The sequence below is a fragment of the Ammospiza caudacuta genome, chromosome 1, assembly GCF_027887145.1.
Source record: "Ammospiza caudacuta isolate bAmmCau1 chromosome 1, bAmmCau1.pri, whole genome shotgun sequence".
Classification (NCBI taxonomy): domain Eukaryota; kingdom Metazoa; phylum Chordata; class Aves; order Passeriformes; family Passerellidae; genus Ammospiza; species Ammospiza caudacuta.
In genome coordinates, this window is record NC_080593.1 from 32,905,384 (window position 1) to 32,919,449 (window position 14,066).

Below are 14,066 nucleotides of genomic sequence, written 5' to 3' on the forward strand. Positions count from 1 at the left end.
GGTGGACGGCGTGGGGGGAAACGCGAAGGCACCGTTGCCCTCGGCTGGTAACGGCACACAAAGGGATTTGGCGACCCCCCCTCTTTTCCTCCCCTCCTCCCCCTGCCCGGTCTAAGGAACCATTCATAATTCTCCACATTCGTACAGATACAATGGTGGGCTTGTGGGGGAGGGGTTTGGGGGTGTGGAGCCTTTCCAGTGCAAACAAAACGTTGCCTGAAGATGAAGAAAGGATACGGAAATGAAAGCCAGCACTGTGTTTAATATAGCGATCTAGTAGGTTTTGTTTAATAATTCAACGCACTTTAGCCGAAGGTTTCATTTATTCCGTGGTAGGCTTCTTGTGGTACGTTTTAATAGGTATATCCATGGAAAATGGTTAAATACTTTTATTAGTGAGCAGTGACTGGATTTCCACATGTCCTGTAGCATGTCTGGAAATCTCTGGTAAAGGGGAACGCTCCCTAGCTTTGTGCCTAACTTCTAATAAGTACACAATTAAAGAGGGGTGGTTTAAATCTCCTTGGAAGCCGCGCAGGGGTCAGGCTTTTGTTACGCACGCTGCGGCCGCCGCAGCTCGGCGATGGTGGCGGTGGTACCCAGCGCTCGGGGGTGAGTCAGCCGCTGAAGGTTTCTCTTGTGGTGGTATGATGATGCAAGGAGCCATGGCTCACCATGAGGCTGGAGCCCCAGACCATTGTGAAACCGTCAGGGGCTGGGGGAATGCTGCAGTAAGTTGGAAACACGGCCCTTTTGTTGTGCGCATCCAAGCGGTTGGTTGACCAAAACCCTAATATTTGTAATTTCGACCCATTGTTTAATCTCAGGGTTATTTTAATGAACTTTTAATTGTCAGGTTGTGATTGAGGAAATCGAGTGTTTTGTGTTTCACTAATCAGAATTTAATCACAACTTCCATTTTGTAGGAAATTAGCAAATAATTATCTTGGGGATAGAGAGAATTTTTTTTCCTAGGGATTTAACCTGTTTATGACTTTTTGATGTTGCATGTAGAATTTTTTCCTAAATGAATTTGTATTTCATAACCCTCTCTATAGTCTGCTTAAAATAAATAATTGCTTATCTAAGTTAAAAACAGCCCCCTCCAAACAGCTGAATTCTTAGTTAAACTTGTGAAAGGAATTAGTCACTGTTCCTGCAGATTAATTGCATTCTTTATAAATTTGATTTTTACTGCATCTAGAAGGTAGGCTGCATGTGCTCATTTCTACATGGTTGGTGTATAGCATTATCTGGTATTTCCTCTTAAATTGCTAAACAGGGTGCATATATTTCTTCTAATATTCTGATCTGAAAATCTGTTTAGTTATGAGATTTCTTTAAGAAATGAAGATTGAATGTTCATGATAACACTATGCATCAGTTGCCCAACAACACCATAAACCGCTTTGTAATCAGATGGTGGGGGCTAAAAAATCCCCTTACTTATTAGCAATCCCCCCTCTTTTTTTTTTATATTCTGAAAACCTCTTGCTAATAAGCTGAAATATTTTCTGCAAATCTAAATAATGTATAGCTTTGTTTGTTAAGAAGTGTGGGCTGGTTAGTGGTTTCAAGAGTAATTCCAAATCTTGAATGCCAAAAAAGGCAATTCAACAACAAAAATTGGTTCACGTTGCCTGACAAATCTCCACTTCCCTGCACAGATGAATATAGTTCAGACCAGTTGGGCACCCCCAAATGTTAACGTTATTGAGAACATAGCTTTAAAATTTGGGATGTATTTTATTTTGGCAGTCACAAATCAAATGCGTGAGCACACAACAGAGCATTCCCGCATCTTAATGTATTTTATTATTTACTTCTGTAAGAAAAGGCATTATTAAAAAAATTAAATTTTTTTCTGTATTTCATTTGTTTGTGTTTATTGACCACAGAAGCCAAGAAGTTGAAATACTTACATAAATATTGCACACAAGGAAGCACAGCCAATCTTTAATTAGCAAGGGCTTTTACGACATTCTGCCGTTTAGAATTAAAACTCAACCATGTGCTTCTCCCCACCTCCGGGTGAGAATCTGCGGGCCGCCGCCGTGTCCGTCCCCCCTCTCGCACGGCCGGGGGCGGGCAGGGCGCTCCCTCTGCCCCTCCCGAGGCCCGAGCCCCCCCTCTCCGCGGGGCTCGGCGCACGGTGGGTGGGTAGCACGTCGGACCGCCCGCAGCCCAAATATTTCCCATCAAATTTCTTTTTTTGGGCTGGGCTGGGTTTTGGTTTCGTGGGGATTTTTTGGACTGCGGCCGCCCGCGGAACGCTCCCGCGTGGGCCGGGGCGCGATGGGCAGCGGGGCCGGGCGGGCGGCGCGGGGCGAGGCGGCGGCGGGGATCCCCGCGGGCTCCGGGCGGCCACCGCCACGACGGCGGGGACGCCGCGCCCCTGCCTCCGCCACGGCGGCGCGGGCGCGGAGCCGCCGGTCCTCGCGGGGAGGACACCCGCGCCGACGGGACGGGACCGGACAACCGCGCTGACCCGCCCGGCCCCCGGCCTGGCCCGGCCGCACCCTCTGCCTCCTCCATCCGTCCGTCTGTCCGCCCGCCCGCCCGTCCAGCCCCCTGCCCGCCCTCGCCTCGCCGCCATCCCCGGGGCGCGCAGCCCCCGCGGGCGGCCATAGCCGCTCGTAGTAAAGCGGCGCGGCGGCGCCGCCTCCCATTGGCTGCTCCCTGCGCCTACCAGCGCCGCCCGCCGCCGCGGCGCGGCCGCCCATTGGCTCCCGCGCCGGCCCCCGGGGCGCGTGGCGCGAAAGCGGCGGCGGGGGCGGGGAGGGGAGCGCGGAGCGGAGCAGACGAGACGGGCGGGGGGCGCGGCGCCACCGGCCGGGGCAGGGCAGGGCCGGGAGGGGACGGGAGAGCCGGCCCGCTCCCGCCCTCCTTCCCTCCCGGCGGCGGCCGCGGCTTTGTAAGGCGGTAAGTGGGTGCCACGCCGCAGAGGTGCTGGTTCCGAGGGCCGCCCCGCCGCCGCCGCGCCGGGAGGGCCGGCGAACAAAGGAGCGGCGGCGCGCGGCTTCGCACGGGCACGGGCAGCGCTGCCGGCGCCGCGGGATGCTCGCTCCGGGAGCCGCGGGATGCTGGCTCCGGCAGCGACGCGGAGTGCCCGGCCCGGGGCGGGAGCGGCCCCTCGTCCCCGCAGCGATCCGCGCTCCCGGGCGTGCAGCTCCGCTCCCGGGGAGCTTCCCCACGCTCGCGCCGCCAGCCCGCCCGGGCGGCTCCTGGAGGCGGCCACGGCTCGGTGCCGGCGGCCGGTTCCGCTGCCGGGGCTGCGAGCGGCTCGGCTCGGCTCGGCTCGGCTCGGCTCCCCCGACAGCGGGGCGGGCCGGGGCTCGGCGCAGCGCCTGCGGGAGCACCGGGGTCCGTCCCGCTCCGCTCCGGCTTGGAAACTGTGATCGTAAAATGCTACAAAACTCGATGAATCGGCGACGGAGAGCGCGGCGGTGCCGGCGTGGAATGAAACAAATAAACCTGCACGATGCATCGGAAGTTTTAGAGCTTGAGATAAAACAATGTAGCCAGCTCTGTTCGAGTTTTTTTCCAATAAAAAAGAATTACAAAGAGGTTAGCTGTCTGTGCTCTTTTGCTGACCGGAAAGTTGCAGGAGTTCTTGATTTTGTAATGCAATGTGATCACAGTGTTACTGCAGTAAAATAATACAAACAATTTCTAAATAAGTAGTCCGGTATGTGAAAGGTGGTGACTGTGGCTTAGAACGAATCTCTACATGCTGATTTGAAAGTAAGTAATTTTTTTTCCCATTTCGTCCAGGGATCTCTTTATTCAAAGTACTGAATGCTCGATGTATCTTGTTTTCATCTTTCAAACAGATCTTTGCGAACAGATCTTGTAAAATAAAAATCTGATCACCTACATTTTGATTACATGAAAATAATTAACAGTCTTTATATATATATTATATATAATACATAAACTTTTCATCAGTGTTCACTTCACTTGGCACAGCTGGATTTAAAATGGGATTTTCAAAGGAGAGCTTAACCATGTTTCAGGTCGGTATCTGAAATCTGAGATCTTTGCAATTGTGTTGGAAGGAGCACATAGAAAAAATATAAATATATCATATATATTACAGCCAGACAAAATCAGAACTTTATTTGATCAAATGACAGGAATAATTGCCAATATGGCTTCCTCTAGGTAAAGAATATTTTGTGTGGCTTTTACAAGGAGTGAAGAACTGAAAATGAAGACGCTATTTAAGAAGTAAAAGTGTTTCTCACCAGTGAAGTGTGTTTTAACTTGTTTCAGATGGGGTTTTGTTCTGGTTTTGTTTTCTTACAATTTAGAGAAATCAGAATATATTTCTTGTTTGCTCCTCCTTTCATCGAGGAGATCTTTTGCCAAGAGGAAAAAAATATCAAGTAAGGGAGTAAAATGGGGCAGCAACCCAAGCATGAAATCCCTTTGGCGAGAACAATGAGACCCTCCTCTCCAGAATCTGTCTTGCCTTACTGGTATGATAACGGTGTTTTCAGCTAACATTTCGTAGATCTGTTGTGAATTCAGCCCCAGGACCTTCCATATCTCAAAATTATAGAGAAGGAATGTTAAATTTGCTTTTTAATACCTGGTATTGGTTAGATTTTGATGGCCAGATTTCCTTCCAAGTAGCCATTATTTTTTAATAAGGATATATCCCCTCCCTTTCTCTAAAAAACGCTAGTGTAGTGTTGGCCTTTGAAGACACTCTGCAACAATTTGCTTTTAATATTTTAAAATATCTTAATTTTGATACAAATTAGTTATTTTGTTGTATTTAGGCAAAAATTTAATATGGTAGCTGCTGAAGTTTCATACTTTACTTTTTTTGGTTTTGTTTTAATTTGTTTTAATAACTTAAAATACCTTTGTTCTGTTGCTGGATCCAGTTCAGGCAATCGTTTGGTCTTTTACAAATTTTGTCAGGAATAAGCATTCCAATTTCAATGTAACATTCATGAAAAGAGCTGTTTAAATTGGCCATTAATATGTATATCCTTTGAAGAATGTGGTCGTGAATGTTTGTATTTAAAGTGTGTTTTCCCACTACAATATCTGCTCTGTCGTTTGCTATGTATTATTTTTCTCAAGATCAGAAACCATCCTAATGTTAATTATAGTCATGTTTTTGTTTCCGGTCTGTTTCTTAATAAGAATACTTATTAAGTATATGAATACTTGGTTCTGTGAATTATGGATTATATGGCAATTTAAAAGTACCTGTGAAACTGAAGGCTGAGCTTGTGGCATTGTTGGCCCCTCCTGCAGACATTGGTGCTTAGATATGAATGATTTCGTTAGGTCATTTCAGTAATTGTTTATCTGGTCTAAGATAAATTAGGTTCAGCCTTTTGTGTTTCTCATGAAAACTACACCATAGAATTATTTCCTTTGCAATGGATTACCTTAATATATTGTACATGGTTTTGGTATTAAATGCTGGGGAACTTGGATTGTAAGAGATCTGTTTGGGTAGGTATTGTCACTATAATAAAATGGCTGGCACAATCTTTTTATGTAAGGAAATCTCCATATTTTTCCCCCAAGTTATGGTTTTCTACAGCTAAATGGTCAATGAAGCTTGGCTGTATTATTTCTAAAACACTTTGTGTATAGTCTAGTTATTTCCCAGAGTAAGGTGAAGTAACTAAAAGTTGTACCAAGAAAAGTATTTAGGTAGTGGAAGAGGGACCTGTAAAACAAAAATGCCCTGCAACCCCATAAGGCAAAAGCTGTGAAAATAAATAGAAGCCTTAGTCTGATAAAATTAAAGTGCATACATATAGCATTGGTTTCATGCTAATTAATTCCTGTTTTAAAGCTCAATTTACATCTCAATTGAGCAGTCCTTGATACAACTGGAGGCACACAAACATATCTTAGACTAAGTAGTTGTTTCTACAAATTTCAGATTCAAGTTTTTTTTCTAGAAATGTTTTTGGTTTCTTTAAAGTTTTACAACAGTAAACAGTTTATCTGAGCTATTAAATGCTCTTAAAATACTACTCAAACCAAAGCTAAAAAATCAAGCAGGAAAACATGAAAAAAGTGATTTATTTAGGTAAACCCAAGCCTGCAAGGCGGGTTTGAGGCTGTTTTTTGCAAGCCTGTTTTGAGTCCATTGTTTGAACGTATAGTCATGCTGTAGGAGTGGGGCTGAGCTCACAGAATGCACACTAACAAAGTACCGTAATGGGGTCACAGAGGCCAGAGAAAAAATTCAGCTTTCTTGCATCAGACCTGTGATAAAGCCCCAGCCTGTATGTAAACACTGAAACATTCTCACAGGCAACAGCTAGAGGCAAGGCTAATACCTGCCTTATTTGCCTTAAGTTAATAATGTAAAAAATATAGTCAAAGCTGCATTACCAAAGAAATGACAAAATGTGTTTCTTTTTGTTCTTTGGGTGGAAAAAAAAATGTCAATTGCATGCTTCAATCTACTTTCTTACATTGAATGATGGCTGCAGGAAAATTCAAAAGTGTTTGTGCCCCTTTGTTTTAGTCATGTGTGGATTTCTAATGTTAATATTCAATGCTGAAATGCTAATTTTGAGCTGAAATATGGTTCTAGTCAAAATCTGATCTTAATTTCTTTCAAAACAAAAAAATCCAAATATCTGTTTTATTATCAATGAAACACAGATACAAAGTAAATTAATTGAATTCAGTGTTCAAATTGCTTAAGTAAACCCTGAAATTTACACAGTTTTATTTAAATTTCCTGCAACTTTGACAAATTCGTAAAAATAGAGCTTTCTCTCCTGGAGTTGGAATAAAAATAATCAAAATAATTAAATCACTGTTTGTAAAAAGATAATAATACATGGGGATGTTTCATATCAGTCATATAATCTAATTATTCGATTAAATATAACTTTTTGATTTTAGTTGCACCCCTTTAATACTGCCTTAAGCTTTAGGAGCCTAAAGCTCACCCAGGAACTGCTAGTTTTGGAAGCTCAGGTTTTTGGCAAGTTGTGGTTATTTACTCAGAGGAGAAGTGTGGGCAGGGGGAGTTGAGCAGTGGGAGTAGCGAGACCAGAGCGTTTCCTGGCTCCACCAAGTCAGAGGCCAACAGGTGCCCCCTCAGCTCCTTGGGAAACCCCCCCCTGGCCTGGCTGAAGGTTACACTCCTGAGCTGCAGAGGGGGTTTTCAGTTGCTGCCTTTTGAAGAAAGAGAACAAACCAGATCAGCTTTCTGGATGCAAAAGCTGTCAACCTAATTTATGGTTTTCCCCGTGTCCTGTAAATAACTTTCAGAGGTTCAAAACAAACTTCAAAGTAGTTCATGGGTGTATTCCAATGAGAAGCAGCAAAATGTCAAGTTTCAAAGTTCAGTTGTCTTAATAATTAGAAAAGAGGGAGCAACCCTTTCTTTTCCCATAGAAAACTAAAGTTTACCCCATACATATTTCCAGGCAGCCTAGAAACTCATTTGAGCAAAAAGAAGAAAAAAATCCCCCCAAACCTTGACAAACTGTAGCCTGAGGGAATATTTTGTTTTATCTATAAATTATGGCTGAAAAAAATGAGTGAAAAAGATATGAGATTTTTATACCTGAAACCCCTGCAAGAACCCCATTGTACAGACAGCCACTGGTTCCATCTGCTGCAGATAAAGTTGCAATTGATTTAGTTTTAGTCTTGTACAAAATGTTGGGTGTTTTTTTGTTGGTTTGGGTTTTTTTCTTTCACGTTGGACATCTTGTTGCAAACCTATAGCACGAGACACATCTGTGCAGGCATAGTCTCATCCTAAAGCTTCTGTGGAGCCTGGCGAAAACAAGCCAGGACATGCTTTGCAGTTCTGAAGTTGTAGGTCAAGCAGCAGAAAGCTCTGAACACCTCTGAGTTCTGGTTATCAAATGACTATTTCTGGTTGTAAACATCATGCTTGAAAAACTCATATTCAAATTTTAAAAACATACACACAATCGAGAAACTTTTTTTCAAAGCTGCTGAATTTCTAAGCTAATAATCCTATAATTTTGTTTTGCATTGCATTATGCTTCAGAAGTGTATAATTTTTCTTCTGTACTAATGTTCTTGCTAAAATGTTAATTTTCTAATTTTTTTAACAAATGCATTTTCTAATTAGTTGGGGGTTTTTAAGATTTTGTAATGCCCAAACCAACTTAATTGATTATATCTTTATTATTTTTAATTATTTGCTCTTTATACACTTTAGGGATACAAACAATTTAAAGTCCTGAAGAAGTATATCCTAGATTAGCAAATAACCTTTTAAAAAATCAAGAAATACCAACAACATACTAAAATAAAAACGGTGTTTTGTTGTTTGGGTGTGAGAGGTGAAGTCTTCCTAGCAGTTAAATACTGAACACATTACTTAGTCTTTCCAGGGTATCTGTTCTTTTCCATAACTCTTTTTGTGCATGATCCCTGAAATAAATTTGGAATAAGCTTTAGATATGTGAAAACACTATACCCCTGACTGCATTAGGAATGCCTATCAATGACTAACCAAGTAACAGATGAAAACCTTTCCTTGTCTTGGAATGAGGACCTGCACTATGGTTAGTTGCCATTTTAAACTCTTATCTAGGTGAAACTGAACTAAACAGAAAACAACACTGAGAGAGAATATTTTAACACAATTTTTAAAACTCATTTCAGCTCTGGCCAATGTTGTCTCCTAACAGTAAGCAGTTGTCCTAAAATAAGAATGGGTTCCTTTTTAGCAAAATTCTCTGAAGAAGTTCAACAATTCTCAAGGAAAAAAACTCAACAGGGTGGTGTGGTGAGAAACATCCTGGAGGGAAGTGGTGGGGCTGCCTTGACTGCAGCCATCAAGTCCTAAAGGAAAAGCAGAGCGATAGTGGCCAGTGGAGCTCATTAGCATCACAGAAATGCTGCCTTTTCTTTGACACATCCTAACACACTTGCATGTGGGCACAGAGAGCTGTCCTTTGGGAATGGGGGAAATTACCATTTTTCCACTCATCATCTAGTATTTCTTCAAACAGGACACCCATGTCTCACAAAGCAGTCAAATCCACGCTTGTGCTGTGGGTACTAGGTGCCTCCAGATACGCCATTTTCATTTCAAATGTAAATTTTTTTCTGTTCCTGGTTTACTTAGGAATTCCCTGATTGGATGCTAGGTAGAAACATGCACTACTTGCTGAAACCCAACAGATTTATTGCCATTTACAGGATCAGAAAATAGGTTCTGCAAACACATGGCCAAACAAAGAGATAATGTGAGGACAGCGGCAGAAGTTGGGGTTACATGGACACTGTCCCCTCACAGCTGAGCGCCTCAATAGAAAACTCCGGGGTGCATCGTGTTCACCTACGTCCAGTGGAGCACAGACAGCAAGGACACCGTGATGTACCCAAAACACGAACGGGGAGGCTCAAAAAATTAAAGAAGATGCCCTCGCCTCTGTATTTTGTCTTTGCAAGAGTTGCTGCCTAACGATGAAGTGCGGAGCCTGTCAAGGCGCGGAGGACAGGCTATCTGGGAGCGGGGCAGGGAGCGAGGGAGGGAGGACATCTGCCCGGGCAGGGGCTGGGGCGCGCCGGAGGCAGGGCTCAGGCAGCCGCTCTGCGCTCCTCGGGAATGCGGGAGCGGTGGGTGGGCACCGGCGGAGAGCGGGCGATGGCTCCGGGCCGTCGGGCTCACCTCCCGGCTCCCTTCCCTCGACAGCCGCTTCCGTCGGATGCTCGCTCTGGGCGGGGTTCGCGCACGGCGGGGACGCGGGGGGCTCGGCCGGCGGGATGGATGCGCTGGGGCAGCCCCGGCCGCCCCCGCCGCCCGCAGTCCGGCCCCGCCCGGCCACCGAGCCGGGAGCCCCGCTCCGAACGCGGGCCGCGGGGGCCGGGGCTGCCTCCCCCGAGGGCAGCGGGCGGCGCCGGGAGCGCCCCGGGAGGCGCCGGCGCGGCCCCCGCCGCCTCCCCGTGCCCGCGGCCGCCGCCGCTCTCCCAGCCCCCCGCGCCCGGCCCGCGCTCCTTCGCACCCGCAGCAATCCCTGCCCAGCCCCGCCGCCCCCGCCCCCAGCCCCTGCCGGGGTCGCGGAGTGCCGGCGGATTGCGGCGGGGGCCCCGGCTGGAAAAGGGCCGGGAGGGCAGCAGCCGCTGCAGGACAAGCACGCGGTGCCTTCTGGAAGATGCTCCTTTGCAGTAGCCACAAAAGACCAGGGATAAAGACAACAGAGATCCCGGTTTCCAAGCAGTGGGAAAAGGGAAAAGACATCGATATTTTCCTTTGCGCTGACCTCGAGAAAGAGCCCCAACCTCACTGCCAAGGAAAAGCCAAACCACCCCAAAATGTTTGAGCATGTGCGGGCTTTTACATTAACAATTCACACTTGGCTCTATACATATTTAAATTGGGACATTATTAAGCTTGTGCCTATTCAGACATATGCCCCTAGCAGGGATGCTGGCTCCTCACATTTTCTTTGTGGTGTTGAAGATAGTGGAGACAGAGGAAGAAGAGTGTGTACATGCATGGTTCCCAAGAAAGTGGATTTCACATCCCTGCATAGATAAAACACATCATTCTGATCTCAGAAAGACTGATATCCTAGGCAGTGATTTTGAGAATGTTTCCTTTTCTGCCAGCAAAAGCCAAAGGGAAAAGGGTAGCAGGCTCTAAGCCAGAGAGCAGGTCACCCTGTGAGAGCTGTATCCCACAAACAGACAGGATTCAGCCCTACCACGGTACAGGCACTCTCCTTGCAGACCTGTTCAGAACCTCTTATTTTCATGAAATACAGTTCTATCCTTTCCAGTGCCTTCACATTCTCATTTTCAGGGCAACAGGATCCTTGCTGTTCAACAGAGGCAGCTAGTTGTGAAGTTGGATGTGTATTTACACAGGAAAAGCGTGACAAACCTCTGGTGCTGCTTATTTTCCTACTCAGTCTCTACTCTTCTTTGCCGGACTTGTAGCCATGCCTTTCTGATTTGTCTGTTTCTTTTCTACCCCTTCCTTTTCTTTACAACTCTTGACCTTAATATTCCACCCAGTTTTCTTTCCCCAGCTGTTATTCTCTGTGTCCCTGTCTCTGTACCTGCCATCCTCCCCTCTTCTCCTTATTGAGCAGTATTTGGTGCCTCTATCCCTCTGGAAGCCCGTTTAGGCAAGGAGCTATGGGATGATGTACTCCTCGTGTAGGTTTCCCCATTTGCAGAGTTCCCATTGCCTCTGAGAACAGATTTGGTGAGTGTCAGGCTTTGCTGGAGCTTTACTGCTGCTTTAGGGAACCCCGGTGAGTTCCAACTGGGTTTTGGAGGGGGCAGAGAAGAAGCAGCCCCAAGGGGCAGTGAAAGACTAATATATAATATGCTTGAGCAGTTCCTTCAGGGGACTGTTCTTGAAAAACAGTACTCAGATATCTGACAACTATTTTGGTGAGTGATCTCCCACGAGTAGGACTTTGGTGGTGGAAACATCTCACCAGACGTACGGGTGGGGCAGCTGTGGGCTCGGGAAGCTGCTGCTGGTGGAAATGCTGGGGTCAGCATGCTCTGCAGCTCAGGCAGACACTGGCTACAGCAGAGGCAGTTTCTGCCAAGAAATTGGCACTGTGCTGGAGAAGAAGCAGTGGAGACCCTGAGCTGAGAGGAGGAAGTTAAAAGCAGATGAGATCTTTGTGGGTTTGCAGTAACCAATGTCTGACAGGAAGAGCAAACTCATGCCAGCATAAAGGAAAGCAAAAAAGGGAGCAGAGTGGTAGTCAAAAATCCATATTGTTCACTCAGTGACTAAAGACTTGTCTGACTCTAGAAGAAAAACAGTGTATTATCTGCAAGAAGAGAAATAAAACTCTTTTTGTAGCTCACTCTGAAACTGTTTTTCTTCTTTATTAATGACTTTTAAGACTGTAAACATCACCTTCTCCTTCCTGCAAATCTCTCTGCTATTTATGTAATTTTACAAGTTCCATGGTTATTGATTTAAATGTTAATAGTTTGTACTCAGCAATATACCATACAAATGGATTCATCACAAATCAACTTTCTGTAACAAGAACCTTCACTGCAGCTGGAAGTGAGGAGGCGACAGTGTTGCAGAGAGATGAGGTAACAGAGAGGGATAGGCAGGAGGGAAACCCTTAGCACTGGTTGCAGAAAGTGGATAAAACACTAAGCTCCAGGTAGTGTCATCTACTGCCAGAAGTGACTTCTTGGACAAGCATAATTTCTTCTTCATTTTCATCTTCATCTTGCTCAGTCCCACTCTTCTCCACAGGCAGAAATCACAAAATTTCCACAGCCACCTGCTCCAAAGTGTGTTTGTCCCATGGTGTGTCCCAGAATGTCCTCTTTCCACAAATTGTTTCTCTCCAAATTCTTGATTCCCTTCCCTTCCCTTCCCTTCCCTTCCCTTCCCTTCCCTTCCCTTCCCTTCCCTTCCCTTCCCTTCCCTTCCCTTCCCTTCCCTTCCCTTCCCTTCCCTTCCCTTCCCTTCCCTTCCCTTCCCTTCCCTTCCCTTCCCTTCCCTTCCCTTCCCTTCCCTTCCCTTCCCTTCCCTCTGTAACTTCCTGAGCAATTTCTGAATTTTCCAGTTTGCACTCCTGTCCTCTGCCTTGTACCTTGTGTCTCCCTCTCCTTGCCCACATTCCAGTGTGGTTTAGCAAAGCAACAGGAAATTCCTTCCTTATGCCTCCTTTCTCTCTTCACTTCTGGTGCATTCATTATTCCTGTTGCTGAAGATCACAAATGCCATTTAGCTTTTGCCACACACCCAAATGAGTGGCAAATCCTTCCTATCTCTCTCTTACACATGACAGTTTTCTTCTTCCATCTTTGCCAAGGAGGAACTGTACTTTGATTATAAAGGTGATGCTGATTTAGGTAACACTTTGTCTTGTTAGAGGGGAAGACCACCTTCCCAGCACAGGAAGAGAATCAAAGCTGAGCCTTTCCTGATTAAGCCTGATTCAATGCACCTGGTGGAATTTGAAAATTCTTGGGTACCTCCTCAGAGTTCTACTCACATTCCTCCTGATTAGTAGAAGATTATGGGAAGTTTTTGCATGGATATCACCATCAAGGAAGTAAGCTGGCAGCACGTTTCAATGAGCCGTTGTCATGCTGATATTTAAGAAGCTAACTCATAAAATTATCACTATTGCCATGGAGGCTCATCTTTCTTACTCCAAACAAGTTAGAAATCATAGAATCAGAGAATCATTAAATATCCTGAGTTGGAAGGGACCCACAAGGATCAACAAATCCAACTTTTAGAAAGGAGAGTGTGACAAAAAGACCTTGTCAGTGTTTGGAGCTGTCAGAGTTTTTGGGGCTGCTTCTTCCCTGGGGTTGTTATTAATTAGGGACTCACCACTGGTCTGTGCTGATTTTCAGCAGCAAGAGGGTCAAGCAGCTGCTCAGATACATTCAGTTGCCTGTGACGTGCCTTCAGTAAAAGGCAGTGAGACAGCAGAGTGTAGTCACAGTGGAACTAATGAGCTAAAAGTAGAAAGCAGGAGGGGACAAGAGCAGGTGGCTTTGGCAGGCGGGAAAAGGAAGGTTTATATTTCCACATGCCGCCAAGGATGGTTTTAGCTATCTGGGTAGGTATTCAAGTGGAAATCCTCTCTGCTGCTAGCCAGGCTCAGCAAGAGATGAGCAGAGATGCTGCTCTTAGAGCCTGGTTACCTCCCCATATCCATTTCACCAGTCCCAATGGGGCAAATGGGTGCTGAAGCCCAGAACTGGATACATCGACAGCTGCTCGTGGTTCAACCAGAGACCATAGCAACTCCCTTCCTTGGATTTGCTAAGCTTCCCTATGGGTGTGCTGCAACAGAGGCAGCAGCTGCAATTTACTTTTTCCTTGAGAAGTTGTAGAAGGAATGAATTTCATCTTTGGGACACGGACTTTGCCAGAGACAGCCATAATTTATCACCTGCAGCCTCAGGACGATGCACTGGGCTGGCTCACAGGCTCGTGCTGGTGGGGGACACAGCTCCTCCCTTGGCACTGTGAGGCTGGGCAAGCTGGGAGGGCAGGGGGGAAGCCCAATGCTCCTCCTGGGTGAGACAGGGATCACTGTGACACACACCACAGGTGCTGGGGT